The 15404-nt window shown below is 53.6% G+C and overlaps 1 protein-coding gene across 2 annotated transcripts in view; it reads right to left on the reverse strand.

Annotated features, from left to right (window-relative positions):
* PTP4A3 (protein tyrosine phosphatase 4A3) overlaps positions 1–15404 on the reverse strand; it is a 50102-nt gene that overhangs the window by 13702 nt on the left and 20996 nt on the right. The window contains exon 1 of one of the 2 annotated variants that reach the window (XM_075495355.1): positions 5390–5510. The exons of the other annotated variant lie outside the window; for it this stretch is intronic. The gene's annotated coding sequence lies outside the window, so the exon portion shown is untranslated. Of the gene's footprint in view, positions 1–5389; positions 5511–15404 lie in introns of those variants that run through there. 2 annotated transcript variants of the gene reach the window in all.

Below are 15404 nucleotides of genomic sequence, written 5' to 3' on the forward strand. Positions count from 1 at the left end.
TGTGTCCCCCTGCTCGCTCATCCACATCCCCATCACCGCCGGCGCATCGCTCCCTATAAAGTACCCCGGCCTTGCAACCTGGGGCATCTTTACCTTCAAGGATGGCAACGGGAAGAAATAAAAAAGAATATCAATTCCTACTGTGGAAATGCCAAAATCCAAGAGAGGATGGGCTCAGGGGGGAGGCAAGGGTGCTGCCAGCCCCGCTCGGAGACGAGGGAAACCCGGTGTTTCCCCGGGTTGTTACACGCCGGACTCTTGTTTTGAAGCCGGTCCCTTCCCTGGGTCAGCGGCTGCTTAGCGCCGCGTGGCTGGAGCCTCAAAATAGACCATAAGCACATAAGTAACCCGAGTCGGGCTGGCATGCACCCCCTCGCCTCTCCTCCTGATGCCCCAGTGCCCAGAAACTTTCTCCTCTGGGTCGTTTTATCCCCATGCCGCAAGACAAGGTGGGAGCAGGGAGGTGTGCTGAGGACCGACTAGCTCATCACACCGCCCGCGTGCTGTCGCTGGGCTCCTCCATGCCTGAGCATCATTTACAACCCGCTTGCCGGCTCTTGCTTTGCCAGCGGTCCCCAGAAATGCAAAAATCAAATAGCAAAAAACCAAATAGTAAAAAATCAAATAGCAAAGAGAAAAAAAGCCAGGCGAGGTGGCAAGGGGAAGCGGGGCTGCTCTCCTAAACGTGCTCAGCTTGGCTGCTAAAACCATGGACTTTCCTGCTGGCAGGGCACTAATTATTTATTATTGGCAGCATGTGCGAGCTCTGGGGCTGCCCCGGCACACAGTGCATCTCTGCGCCCATGGTTTTACAGCTGGGATTTTGGAAAGGAGCTTAGAGGGGGCTGGGAGCAGGGAAAGGGCCAAAACTCTCGGGAATTTCAGTACTGAGCCCTCCCCTGCTCCTCCGTAGACCCTTGTATGTCCCTGTCCCCCTGAGTTGCCCTGAGCCCCCTTGTCAATCACGTCCCATCACTCCTGACTTATTTTTTTTGCCTGTAAAAAAATCGGGTAATGCTACCCCAGAGCCAGGAGGAGATGGGACAGAAGCAGCTCTGTGGTTTGCGATGGTGACTCGTGGCTGAGCAGTGTCGAGTCGTGGGCTCCTTTGGTTAGGATGCGTTGGTTTGAGGGTTTTTTTTGAAGGATGCTGAAGAACAATAATAATCTGCCCTGCAAGGATGCTCTGCGAAGTTCAAACCCTGCCTGGGCTGCAGGGGACGAGTGGGACATCCCGGATTTCCCAGTTCCCATTGAGAAAATCAGATTTTAGCAGCTGATGGAGGCTAGAAGCTCGGCTGAGGGATGGGAGCGAGGCGGGAACTGCCTCCCAGCAGCATTTTAGGTCTGGTTCAGAGCAGCTCAGCCCCCAGGTGATGCTGACCCCCTCCGGGGCAGCTCACCCTCCCCAGCTGGACCACGGCAGCCGGGATCTTTGCTCAAGGTTTGCAATGCTCCTGCAAGATGGGATGGGAAACCTGCTCTCCCTCCAGGGCTCACTGTGCTTTTCCAGTGACGTTCCCACCCATCACTTTGCTTGCGGAGTCTGCTCCCCACCGAGATGAGCTCACCATGGCCGGGTAAGAAAGGGTATTTCTGGAGGGTAATTTTGGGCTGGTTTTGGCTACGTGGCTCCTACAGGTCCAGCCACTGAGCTGCAGGCTAGCACGGCCACATAAAGACCCAGCAACCCAGTGAGTGAATGGTTCCCAAGAAGAACCTGCTGGCAACCCCCTCAGCAAGCTTTTTCCTTCCTTCTCCATTCACTTCAAGGAAAGAAGAGGTTAAAACCCTCCAAAGGGATGGGAGGTGGGAGGGATGGGCAGCCACAGATGCCTGCTCAAAGAGAAGAGCTGCTGGAAAGCAGGTATTGCCCCAAATCATCCCCTTGCAAACCCAGTTTCTCTGAAACAAAGGACCCGAGGATCTTCTGCTTTTCCTTTTAACGCCTTCGCCTCTTGGCTCTTTCAGCTTCCACCACATTTAATGACATCTTGCCTTCTGCCCCTTCGGGCTCAATGCACTAACATGAGAGGTGCTTGCGGTGCACAAGGAAAAGCAGGAAAAGCAGCAAAAAATAACTTTTCCCCTTCCAAACAACCTCATACCCTGTTTTAACTGGCTGCAGGGTCGTGTTAAACCGTGCCCACGTTTAATCGTGTCCTGGATTAAACCCACCCACTGAGCAACCCCGTGGAACTGGGAGCCGCTGTGAGCACCAACGCCAGCATCGCATGCCGGGAGCGACAGCTTGCTCCCCATCATCATCGTCCGACACACGGTTCATGCTCCATCGGCGCTCTGGATACCATGTAATTTTTTATTGGCTTGCGTGTGCTCACTGCCAGTAACGGAGGTTCACTGGGAACCGCCTGCGTATGAGAACAGCGAGTGCTCCTTTCCCACAAGGTCTCCTCTCCAGTGGAAGCGTTTCAAGTATTTTGGCAATTGCACGTCCCGGCAATTCAGCCCCGAAGCTCATAAATTCCTAATGGCTATTCAATCACCAGTCATCCCCAGCTCTGCAGGCTGCGATGCTGATCACCGTATTAAGCACGGCAGAACAATGTAGAAAAGGGTATTTCAGCTAATATTAATAACCTGCCGCGTGAATAAATACCCTTCTGACTCGAGCGCTACAGGGGATCTGGATCTCGATGAAGCACGTGAGGATGCAGTAAGCAAGCCCTGGATGAGGATGCTCAGCGGTGCAGCACTGGCCTTTCAGGCTCAAACCCGTGGGGGTGAAGCTCAACGAAGGAAATCCAGCACGGATGACCGGAGGAGCTGCGGAGCCTGCTGCCGCCGTCCCCCTGCCATGCCCAAGGCTGGGGAGGGATGGGGCCCACCTCCCCACAATGTGCCCATCGGTGCCACCCCAACATCGGCAAGCTCATTTCAAAGCTTCACCGGCGACATTTGCCTTTAGATTTTTACAAGCATTAATTTTCCAGCTGGAGTGGTGTGACACGGTGAGCTTCTTCCTTACAAAGCCACCAAAAGACACACGTACCACGCGAACCGCAATGATGTTTTTCGCCACAATTTTGGAAGTTTCGGGTTCTTCCCCGAGAAGTTTTGCAGTCAAGAGCCTAGCGAAGATCCAGGGCAAACGCACTCCAGTGTGGCAGTGGAGGATGCTGCTTCAGGGGATGGGGACCACTGAGCCATCACCCCAAAGCAGAGGGGTTCATGGGGCTCTCCTGATTATTCCTTTGCAGCATGGTGGCTCTGTTACCCATACCTTGGCCTCGTCCCAGCCATCCAGGGACAGACCCTGCAATGGTGGGGATGGGGCTGCTTTTCCTTCTGGCACCTCGATGCAAAATAAAGGGCAGGTCGTCTTCGCTGCAGTTAACGAAAGGGCTTGGCTGGACTGGCGAGCAGATGCCAGACCTGACGGCTGCACTGCTGGTACTCAGGCTAGCGGGATGCAGCTGGTGAAGTCAGTTTTTCCTAAGAACAGCAACTCCCCAAGCAAAGGAAAAGGAAGCTTTGCAGAGCCAAATTGTTGCTCCACATGGGCTTTAGTAGCGGGACTTGGAACAAAGGCTCTTACTCACCCAAACAATATGTATCTTACCCGTATATAAATATAGCTATCTCCGGAGTGAGCACATCTCACGTTCAAAGTTCACCTTCAGAAAAATCTAACAAGACACCCATCTGTGTTACATTTGCTTGACCTCTCTCCTGGTTTCAGCCACATAGCAAGACACTGACTGGCCCTTTCCCCTTACGGCTGATCAAGTCCTACTCTCCCTGCTCCCAATCCCACCTCTGCAAGAAGCATTTCCATCACCCTGAAAACTAAAGGCAAGTTTCTGAGTAGTCCCGGTTATTCTCACATAGGAGTTCTGCACACATCTACCACTGCCACGTGTGACCACAGTGAGCAAGGTCTACAAGGCTTGGTTGCACGCACAAGGAGACCCACCAGCACCACCACCAGCAGCACCACCACCGCCACCAGCATGAACAGCACCACCGCTGCCACCATTGCCACCAGCACCGCCGCCACCAGCACCGCCACCACCAGCACCACCGCCAGGGAGGATAGGTCCCAGGACGCATAGAGCCACAGTGCCGTCCCCAGCCTGCGACCGCAGCTGGGACCCGGTCAGAGGAAAGCCAACGCGCCGAGATTTCCTCTGGCCACATCCGCGTGGAAGGAAACAGGAAAGGTCCGGGAGGAGAGCAACGGAAACAAAACACCCTGCAGGAGCCAGCGTCTGGGGGCAGAGGCATAAGCGGCCACCCACACGTCCTGCTCCAGGTGCAGAGCTGGAAAGAGCAGACAGGGATGTCCCGGAAAAGCCGTGCCGGATACCGTGGGGAGGCAGCGGTGGCTGCAGGGTATCTGCTGCTGGGAGTGGAGCAGCGCCTGGCACCGTCTGCTGGGGAAGCGTCGCAGGGTTTTTCCTCCAAGGGGCTTTTTTTTGTTTGTTTCTTTTGCCACAGAGGATGTTTTCTGAGCAAAACGGCAAGGAAGATTAAAATTGCACGGGTGCAGAGGGCGAGTGACAGGGAGCTCTCGGCAGCCCACCAAAACACACCTGCAAGATAAACCGGGTCATGAATCTTCCTCCACATCCTTTCTGGCACGTGGTAAACGCCGGCTCACACGTAAATTCACAGAAAAGAGCCGTACGGCCCCTGGTTTTATAGCTCCAGTCAGATTTAAGGAGTTTGGTGGTATTTAGGCAGCAGGGAAAGATGCTGGCATGATGTCAGTGTGGAGATTCACGAGCAGGAGGCACTCGGGAGACCGGTAAAGAGGAAGGAATGGGGAAGATGAGACAGCGAGCCAGCCAGCCAGATAAAAAGAAAAGCACAGTCTTTCCAGCACTGTGCAAGCAGGGAATGCACCGGAGGCCCCGGAACCATGATCGACCCCTTTTTATCTTTTATTTGCACCTTTTTTCTTTGAAGAGAGGCTGAGGGACAGTGAAGAAAGTGCCTAAAACGGCCCTTTGAGAGTTGTTTTTCCCTCTCGTCTGCTTCAGTGCCAGTCCACAACCCCAGCGGGACACGGACCTGGTGCTGATGCAAGGATGCCTGTGATGGCCACCGGTGCCGGGGCTGCCTCTCCCGCCCAGTGCTCGTGGGGCAATGCCCCGGAGGAAATGCAAGATGCTCCAGGCACCCCTTGAACCCCTTTTCACCCCACATGTAACCCCCAAGCAGCTCAAATTCGAGGTGTATGGCTTTTTTTTTTTTTAACCTAACTCCTTCTTGCACTGTAAAAGAGATTCAGCCACCAGAAGCAGCTCATAAAAACTACAAAAAGGCACCAAACGTTCAGCGCTGGGGGGGAAAAGGACCCCCCCAGCTGAAGGCAGGCCCCCACCCATCCCTCCCACCCTGTCCCCAGCAGCGGATGACTCACGGGCAGCCGGTGGCGGCCCTCCTCGCAGCAAGATCCTGGTTTTATGATCCGGGATATCCCCTCCGCCGCCTTCCCCCAGCAGCCACGAGGAGCCCACAGCCGCGGTGCCGACGTCAGAGGCTTTTCCTGGCTCGGATTTGAAGGGAAAGGAGGAAAAAAAGCTGGGGGGGAAGAGAGGCCAACTCCACGGGGAACTGTAATAGCAGGCTTGGGGCTGGCTGCCGCCCAAATCTGCAGAGGGTGCGCCCTGGAGGGTTTTTTTGGGAGGGAGGAAGGCTCGGTCGTTTGGGGACGGCCGGTCCCCACGCTCCGGCACTCGATGCACAGGGAAGTCAGGCACCCCAAATACTGGGGGCCAGCTCCCCCCCATCCTTCAGGGATTTCTTTTGGCCAGAGGAATCGGGGAAAAAAAAAAGCAGTTCTGCATCCGATGGAGCATTTCCAGGCTTCCTGCCTTGCCCAAGAGCATCCTTGGAAAGAAAAAAATCCCAAAGCAGCATCCTTGCCCCAAAACAAACATGGGGGGGCAAGCCGACCCCAGTGGTCCCCCCCCGACAACCGCCACTGCCATGTGCCGCTCCCACCCCCAATCCCCAGCACGGCTGAACATCTGTTTGTCTTTTCTTGTGGTTCCTCGAAGCATTTCAAGCGAATTTAATACTCGTGGCAGGTGCCTGAACGGCAAAATGCGGCGGGGGGGGGAGCGATGCCTCTTATGGGGTAAGCACCAGGAGCGCAGGCAGTGGCAGCCCCCGCGAAGGGCACGGGGGGGCTGTCGTGACCTCCCCTTCGAAGTACAGCTCGAGCCTGAGCAGGGAGGCTATTTTTTGGGAGAGGCGCAGCCTGCATTTAGTTTTTCCACTGCCTACCCCAGAACTGGTGTTTTGGCCCCTGATCTTCAACTGCCCTGTTTTCCAGCGGACCTGAACGTTGCTATTTCACATGTCCCCCCTGGGTAGTGGCATCCCGATGCAAAGATGTCCCTACGCTGCCCAGTCCTACCTCCTCGTCAAGCCAACGGCAGCCCTGACCAAAGGGCACTGGCAGCCCTTTCTGCGTCATCGGCGCATCTTGCACAACCCCCAACACCAACCGGCTGCGGTGGCTTTGATGGACATTTGCTGACGAAGTAGGGGGCTCCACGGGACTCAGTCTACCCAAGGGGTGGACTTCGACCTGCAGACACTGTTGAAAGTACACGCTGCTCCATGACATGCTGGGGATGGCAACACGGGAGAGAAGAAAACATGTTCTGCCTGAGATGAGCCTCACGGAAAGGTCTTCTCTGGTGGCATCAAGCTATAGCCAGCATTGACCTGAGAAGCCAAGCTCTGGTGAAAAGCAGCTCTTCCAAGTCAATGGCACCAGGTTGAGATGGGGTTTGTGGGTCCCTGAGCTTCCTCCAGTATCCAGACCGTGTGCTCTCAGGGGTTGTCCTCCCAAACCATCTCACCCTTGCTCCCCAGTATTGGGTCTACACATTTCACCCCATGGAGACAGTGTCACACATATCGTGACAGGCTGCTGATGGGTGGCAACACCACCGGCCCTCTCCCTCGTGGTGGGCACCGAAGCGTGTTTGAAAGCAGCCACCAGCCCATGAGGACAGTGCTGCATGGAAAACCCTGGGATGGCTCCTCCTCGTCCTCACCAGCCCTGACCACTGCCACACCCCAGCAGAAACCAACCCTTGAAACAGCCCTTCCAGGGCTGTCCCCTTTCCAGCAGGATGGGGCAGAGATGCTGCATGCAGGTAATAAGTGTCCCTCCAGGGCTACTAATCATATGGAGAGACACTGGGGGAAACATGATGGGTGTCAGCCAGGATAACTAAAAGTGAAGGGAGATGGGAAAATGCCCTGCTCCTGCATGGGATGCCGCAAGGTCCGACTGTGCCCAGGCATGCTGTAGATGCCCGGCATGCCAAGCTCCTAGCTCACCCCACCAAGCCCAGGTCCTGCAGAGAAGGTTTTCCCTGCAAACCCCTTCCAGAAACCTCCTTAACTCCTGCAAAAAGCCACAGCAGAGACCCCTGGTTGCCGTGGGACCACTGCTCTGCAAAGGTAACACGTCAGCAAAGCTCTAGGGATAAAAGCGGGTACGTCCGAGCTGCCAGTTTTGGATGCACGGCTACAGGCATGACCTGATCCTGTACCCTCTCCTACTGCCCTGCACCTGGCCACCGCCAGCAAAAGGGACAAAATCCTTTGGTCTGAGCCGCTGCTGCTCTTGCGCAAAAACCTAGAGCCAAGGGACGCTGTGCCGGCGGGCGATGAGAGGTGTCCCCTGCCCGTGAGAGCTTGCAGAGCAAATAAAGGTGGTTTTCGTTCAAATAAAAGATCAAAGGGGATAAAATGCCAAAAGTCGCAGCCGTTCTTGCTGGTGGGACGTTGGTGTCTCCACTCGCCGTGCAGAGCCTGCTCGGCATGTAAAGCATTGCCCCTTGTCCTCAGCCCAATTTACACCCTGTCAACGTGGGAGATGGGGGACCAAACTCGAAGGATTAGGAGAAGGGAGGATCGAGCATCACTTTGGAGGAAGGAGATTAAACCAGTGCAGAGCTCGGGCTGCTCAGGGCCTGCAAACTGGGGAGCTCCTGAAACTCAAAGCCCCCTGGAAATGCATCTTGCAGCTGGGCTCACAGGGGCATAAAAAGCAAGGATGTGGCTGCAGCTCTTCCTCCAGCTCAGGAATCAGCGGCCATTGGGGACTTGGAGAGAGATAGGTTTGATGGATGGACTATTTGATGGATAAGGAATTGGCTGGATAGCCACATCTGAAGAGCTGCAGTCAACAGCTCAATGTCCAAATGGAGATCAGTAACAAGTAGTGTCACTCAGGGGTCCATATTGGGACTGGTACTCTTCAATATCTTTATTAATGACATAGACAGTGGGATTGAGTGCACCCTCAGCAAGTTTGCAGATGACACCAAGATGAGTGGTGCAGCTAAGCTTGAAGGAAGGGATGCCATCCAGAGGGACCTTGACAGGCTTGAGGAGTGCGCAGGCGAACCTCATGAAGTTCAACAAGGCCAAGTGCAAGGTCCTGCACCCGGGTCGGGACAATCCCCAGTATCAGTACAGACTGAGAGCCGCCCTGTGGAGAAGGACTTGGGGATACTGGTGGATGAAAAATGGGACATGAGCTGGCAACGTGCGCTTGCAGCCCAGAAAGCCAGTCGTATCCTGGGCTGCATCCAAAGAAGCGTGGCCAGCAGGTCGAGGGAGGTGATTCTCCCTCTCTATTCTGCTCTCGTGAGACCCCACTTGGAGTACTGCGTCCAGCTCTGGGGTCCCCAGCACGAGAAAGACATGGACCTGTTGGAGCGGGTCCAGAGGAGGGCCATGGAAATGATCAGAGGGCTGGAACACCTCTGCTGTGAAGAAAGGCTGAGAGAGTTGGGGTTGTTCAGCCTGCAGAAGAGAAGGCTCTGGGGAGACCTTATTGTGGCCTTTCACTATATAAAGGGGGCTTATAAGAAAGATGGAGAAAGACTTTTTACCCAGGCCTGTAGTGACAGGACAAGGGGCAACAGTTTTAAACTGAAGGAGGGTAGGTTTAGATTGGACATAAGGAAGAATTTTTTTACGATAAGGGTGATGAGACATTGGACCAGATTGTCCAGAGAAGTTGTGGATGCCTCATCATCGGAAGCGTTCAAGGTCAGGCTGGTCAGGGCTTTAAGCAACCTGAGGTAGTGAAAGATGTCCCTGCCCATGGCAGGGGGGTTGGACTAGGTGACCTTTAAAGGTCCTCTCCATCCCAAACCATTCTCTGATTCTGACTGCCTGATGGCCAGGGTGGCCGGGTGGCACTGTGGCCCTACCCCAGGATTCTCCATGTCGGCTTCCACCCAGCTCCCAGCTTGCCTCTTCATCAAGTGGAGTCCAAACTACATTCCAGATTAACCAAGGGATTAAAAAACCTCGCTGGAACAGGACTTTCTAAGCATTAGGAAAACAGGCTGAAAACTCCTTAGGACCAGAGTCCTACAATGCTGCAGCTTAGGATGTGGTCTCAGACTGCAAAAATGGGCTCCCCCATTACAATCAAGCTGGTCTCCTTCTGAGCTGCAAACCAGAAGCAGAAAGCAGGCTACTGGTGCTCCAGGTGAGCACGTTTTAAATCACATCCTCACTTGCAACGCAGTGATGCTCTGGCATGCCAAGGCTGCTCCCAGCCGCTGTTTGAGACAAAATCAGCTAAAAAAGGAATTGATAGCAAACTATAGAGATCCTGGTGCTTCTTGTCACTTAAATGAACTGTCTTTTGATACATAAGAGGAACAGAGTCATCTAATCATATTCCTGTCATTCACAGGAAGAATTTCCAGCAGTGGCTTTATAAAAGCCAGCAAATGCCCTGGCATCTCAGAAAGAGAAACTGCAACGATTTGCACAAGCGAAAAGCCTGCTCCGAATAGGAGATGCCAGAGCCACCTATTCGGGTGGCTGCTACTGTAGGCTGGCACCTATTCAGGGATGCTGCTACTCGCTCTTCTCCCCGTCCCAGAAGGGAAAGCAAGGAGGAGGTTGTGCAGCAAAGCGCAGCTGGCTGCGATAGACCATGCCCAGGTGATTTTGGAGACCATTGAAGGAGAAGGACCACCTCCTCAGGGGAACGGCAGGAAGCCGAGGAAACCCATCCTGCCTACAGTGCCGCTGCCGAGCATCACGTGAACACCGCAACAAGTGGGGATGCCACGTCCCACGGGAATGGTGCACCCCGGCAAAGCAAATCCAACAGCGGGACGTTGCAACCCCAAAGCACCTTTCCAGACTGATACTGCTGTTGGGACAACGTGGAGGTGAAGTGGTAATCGCACAGCGCTTTTCGGGCCAGAGGAGCCCGCAGTCGGCAACACCACGCTGCTTCTCCCCGAAACGCCAAAAGGTTTGCAAGAGAGCATCTGACTGCTCGAGAAGTGCCCAGGAATGCTTACTCATGAACATGCTTTGGCTTTGACTTTCTTTCATCGGGATATTTGCATAAAACCGGCTCTGCCTTTAGGGAAATGCAAATTCCCTGCAGAAAGAGAAACATTTTAACGTGCTGGCTTCTCAGATGCGCCGGGGAGGGAAGCAACGCTTTTATCACCTGAAGATTAAATAAAGGCTGAGATGTGAAGCCTCCCCACCCTGCTCAGCAGGAAAATTTCCTCAGCTCCTACGGCCAGATCCAGCAGGGATGGGACAGGCAGGACGCAGCGTTTCATCCGTGCTCTGCACATCCTCCCCAGCCCCAGGGGTAAGCTTTAATGGCCTGGAGACACGCAAGCTGCTCCAGCTCTGCTTGGCTCCCGCATGGTTTCAGAGGTGTTTTGACACCCCGGCGCGGGTGGCATTTCCCGGCCACCCTTGCTACGCTGGAGTAGGCTCTAACCAAGCTGAAAGCAAACGAGTTTCCCTGGATAAATTAAGCCACAACCCCAAATTCATCATTTATGATGAAGACAGTAGCCAACTACTGAGGATAATAAATGTTTTGGGGGATGCACGTGCATGTGCTCTGCCTCTGTGCGGGGAGGAAAGGCAAAGGAGGTGAATGAAAAAGCAACCCCAGTAACAAGCAAGAAGCCAAAGCTGTTGTGCAGGGGAAAGGCTCTTCATACAAGACCCAAGGGAGAGGCAAGCCCACGGAGCCTTGTCCCAACCAATCCAGCAATGCTCCAACCATCCCACTGGAGGCTCCTGGAGACTAAGCCACTATGCTGGGCTCTAAAAAGCTGGTGGGACCAGCCCTGCCTGGCCATGGGGCATCACAGTCGGTGGTGAATGCAGGGCAGCGTCCCCGCTATGTCCCTGGCTGCATGTGCCATGAGAAAAATGGGACCATGCCTAAAACCCAGCCTGCCCCATCATCGTCCCTTCTCATCTCTGGCCCCACTGTGTTTGGTACCAGTGATCCCTGCCCTGGACTCCTTGCTCAGCGTTACCAGGTGCTCCCGCACGTAGGGGAGCCACAGGACCTACCCCGGGTGTTCCCGGTCTGCCAGAAACAGAGGTTGCCAGGAGCGGCTTGGCCTACTGGGTTAAAGACTTGCTTTGAGATCCGGCCAGAGTGGTCCCTGCCTCTCCACTCCCAGGGCCACACAAGATGGTTTCAGCCTGGGGGGGGAGGCAGATAGACATTCCCGATCCTGCCCGTCACGGCTACACCCCGGGGAGGGTTTTTCTCCATCTCTTCTTCATGCTGCTTCCTAAAGAGCCAGGCTGCAGCAAACAGGAAACACAACATCGAGGAAAATCTACGGAGACCTTGCAGAAGTGCAGAAACACCCAGCACTGACTTAGGGTTCGATCAATTCCCCCATTATAAGCTCCTGCGGTATGGAGAAGCAGCTAAATGAGGACATTCCTATTAATATACCTGGCTCTACGCTGAAATTCATGCTATTTTAACCATCTCAGCCGAAAAAACACACTACAGTGCCCTACAGGAGCTGTGCACAGAGTACTCGCATCAGCCAGCACAAAGGATGTTTTGCTGTTTCACAAATAATTTAAATTTGGCATTGCACACGACAACCAAGAGCAAAACCAGCCCAGGGACAGGCTGTCCCACTGCGGTCCAGCCTGAGGGAGCAGGGACAAGGGGAACCAAAGATGTCCCCTCCAGCCACAGGGCACCGGGCTCATCCGCTTCAGTGCAAAGTCAGCTGCCCCCCAGCTTGACTCAGCCTCACTGGCACGAGAGCATCAAGACGTCAACGGCCGCCTTGGCGAGGGCACCCGGGAGCCAATCTCGCCTTGGGGGAATTATTAAAAAAAAAAAAAAAAAAAAAAAAAAAAGAGGTTTATTTTCAGCTTGATCTGTTCCCACCCCATCTCCCTGCAAACAGGCAGCTGTACTGGCACGGCTCCGTGGGCAGCGTGGGGACAGGGATGGGTAGCCAAGAGCTGCTAAAAGAGCTGTAATTAAATGCCGAGGCACAGTGTGAACAGAGAACAGGCAGGAATTTCCCTGGTATTTTCTTTTATCAGCTGGTCGATAAAACACCCCCCGCCCTGTTTCCAGATCTACCGTAAGTGTCATTCGTCAAACAGATGGAGCACATCCTCTCTGCCGTCATTAGCGTGCCCTGGGCAGGCATTTACTAGAAACACAGCAGCAGGACTTCCCTCAAACTCTACTCGTGTGCTGCATTTGCTCCACCTGATGGTGGCACCTGAAGGACTTTGGGGACCTCACCAAGAGGCTTCCCTGCAGGGTCTGGAAACGCCGATCGACCTCTCCCTTGAAGCTGGAACCACAGCCTCCCTGGCTGAGCCTCCGTTAGCCTGCAGGACCGCGGCAAGCTGTATTTGAATGGATGCACCCATGAAGCTTTCACAACTCAACTGCAGAGGGGCACCTGCCCCAAATCTGCTCCCAGGAGACCAGTGCAGCAAGCAAGTCTTGCACTGGGGTAAGAATAGGAGATTTTGGTTAATGCCAAGGATTAACTTTGAGCTCACCCACTTCGCCGGCACAACCGCAGGCAGGAGCTGGGCAAGAGCATCATTGCAGGCACCAGCGTCACCAACTCCTTACCGGCAGCATGCCCTGGCCATCCCCCCGGCTTGCAGCCACAGCCCTGAGGACAAGGACAATTCCCAGCCGCTGGGACCACAGGTGCATCCCTTTGATGCCAGGGCACTGATAAAACCCCAGTCCTTGACCTGTCCACTTCAATAAAACAAGCAAGAGCTCAATGAAATCTCCGCTAACTTGAGCAGATGCCAATTTTAGCAGCTCGCGGGAGGAACTGCTGCCCAGCTGTGTGCATGATGCCTCTTCTGCGTTTTTATCCCTAGCAGAGCTTCAAACATATATTCTGATTTTCTTAATGCCTGAAGACAGTTTTGGGGAATATACAGTCATTTTTAAAGTAATAGAGAAAAGAAATCAGTATTTTGAAGGGAAACAGAGGAAAAAAAGGCCTTATTCTGGAACAGCATCTGCAAAAACCCCTGCAGTACTAAGATTTGCTGACAAAAACTGCACCCACATGTGGGACATCCCTATTCTAACCCCTACCCCAAAGCTATGCCATGAAATAGCAAGGGTGGGCCACGGGCTGCCCCGTTGCCGGCACTTGTCCATCGTTCACTGCCAGCCTGGGCTTGTTATCTCAGGGGGGAAAGTAAGCTCACGTGGCTGTCCTGTGCAAAAGCTTTTTGCACATTTGCCATCATTCAGATGGGCTCAAAATGTGGCATTTTTTCAACTTTCATTTTTGGAAGTGATTTATCATGCTCCTACATTTTAGCAAAGAGCGGTAAAGGAATGGAGGATGCTCAAGAGCAGCTCTGGGATCCACAGCAAGATATCTTCATGTCAAATTAACCCATATCTTCATGTCAAATTAACCCAGCTTTTTAAAATACGAGATTTTGAGCCAAACTTTTAGTCTCCAAATCACGCCTTTTTCAATGAGTTCATTTTCAGGAAGCTGTCCCGTACACTCGCCTCGAAAAATGTTTGTCTCTGGCTTGCGTCCATTAAACTAGATAATTGGGAGTTTATAAGTTCATAACTTGAACTGAAGTCAGAAAGTTTTGTCTGCCATTTTCCAGAGCTGATTCACGGCCAGCCTGGCCCGAAATGTGGGCCTGCTTCAAGTTTGCTGTCATTTCAGAGTTCATTTGCAGTTTAAAGTGATGCTCTGCTCCTGCCTGACATCTCCTGCGCCCTCATCCCAGCTCAGTGCTGGCGCGTACCGGCACGGCTTGTATCCGCACTCCCCAACGCCTGCGTGGACCCACCTCATTGACCTTGATCGAGAGAAATGCCCCTGGATTTGCTCCTTTGCTAGAAATTCAGAGGGATGTCAAGCAAGGATTTTGGTGCTGGGGCTAGATATTGTGGGCTGCCCGGTGCCCGAGCAGTCATCTTTGATGCTGAGCGCAGGCAGAGGGCAGGCAGCAGAGCCGGGACACACCACCTTGGACTTTTATTTTTTATCTCTAAAGCAGACATTTGAGCTTTTCCAAATTGAGCTTTTTCCCTCTCTGCTACACCAATACAAGAATTCGAGCTTCCTTATTTCACTGAACCCCGCTGTATTTCTGGTCTGCAAAGTCAACAAGAAGAGCAGCCAGCTTTTTGGCTCCCTTGGAAACTTTGCGGTCCAAGAAAATCAGATGAAACATTTGAATATGCTCAAGCTTGTTCGTCAACAGTCTGATTTCTTAGGGACCTGACCCTGCGTTCAGGCCGACCGATGCTGCACCGACAGCAATATTTTTGGGTCCTGTGTGAAATACTCCCGCAACAGCCCTGCTGCCAAGTCTTGCAAAAGTTCCCAGGCTGAGGGGCTGCCACTGGATGCGAGGAAGGAGCATCCATTGCAGGGTTCATGTGAGTTGCTGAAACATCTCAGGACGCTGGGGAAGGGTCAGAAGCGGGGAGAGACACGCACCATGTTAAATATAACTCAATAAAAGCACCAAAATACATACAGGCAAGCGCCTGACTTTTCACATCGACTGTCACAGAAGGGTTGAGGTTGGAAGGGACCACCTCCAACCTCCCCGACCGATGAAGCACCACCATGGGCATCTCACCATTGAAGCCTTGGCACCTTCATGGACATCCTGAAGGTGAGATTGTCACCACACTCACGCATCCCCGACACGCCTTGATGGATGGACGAGATTCCTGGTCCTGGCTACTTGGATTGTGCTCCTCTCAGGAAATTTAACATCTAAAGTACACGTCTAGCATTAAAGGATATAATTTCCTCTCTCTTTGCCCTGCCCAAGGTCACTGAAGGACACGGACCCACACATAGGGCATCCCAGCCCATCCTGGAGACACAGACCTCCTTCCCAGATGCCTCCTCTCAGCTCAAGCAGCACCAAACTCTTCCCTTGGGGTCCTTCATGCGACAAGAAAAGCACCCCTCAACCCCAAAACATGGTCATCACCCCGAATCCCCCACGAAGGCTTGTCTGCAAAGCCTGTCCAAGGCACAGCGCCTGGTCGTGGCCCGGGAACGAGGCATCCGGCCGAGCCCGCAAGGTGGAAA

This window comes from Mycteria americana, chromosome 2, assembly GCF_035582795.1.
Source record: "Mycteria americana isolate JAX WOST 10 ecotype Jacksonville Zoo and Gardens chromosome 2, USCA_MyAme_1.0, whole genome shotgun sequence".
NCBI classification, from domain to species: Eukaryota; Metazoa; Chordata; class Aves; order Ciconiiformes; family Ciconiidae; genus Mycteria; species Mycteria americana.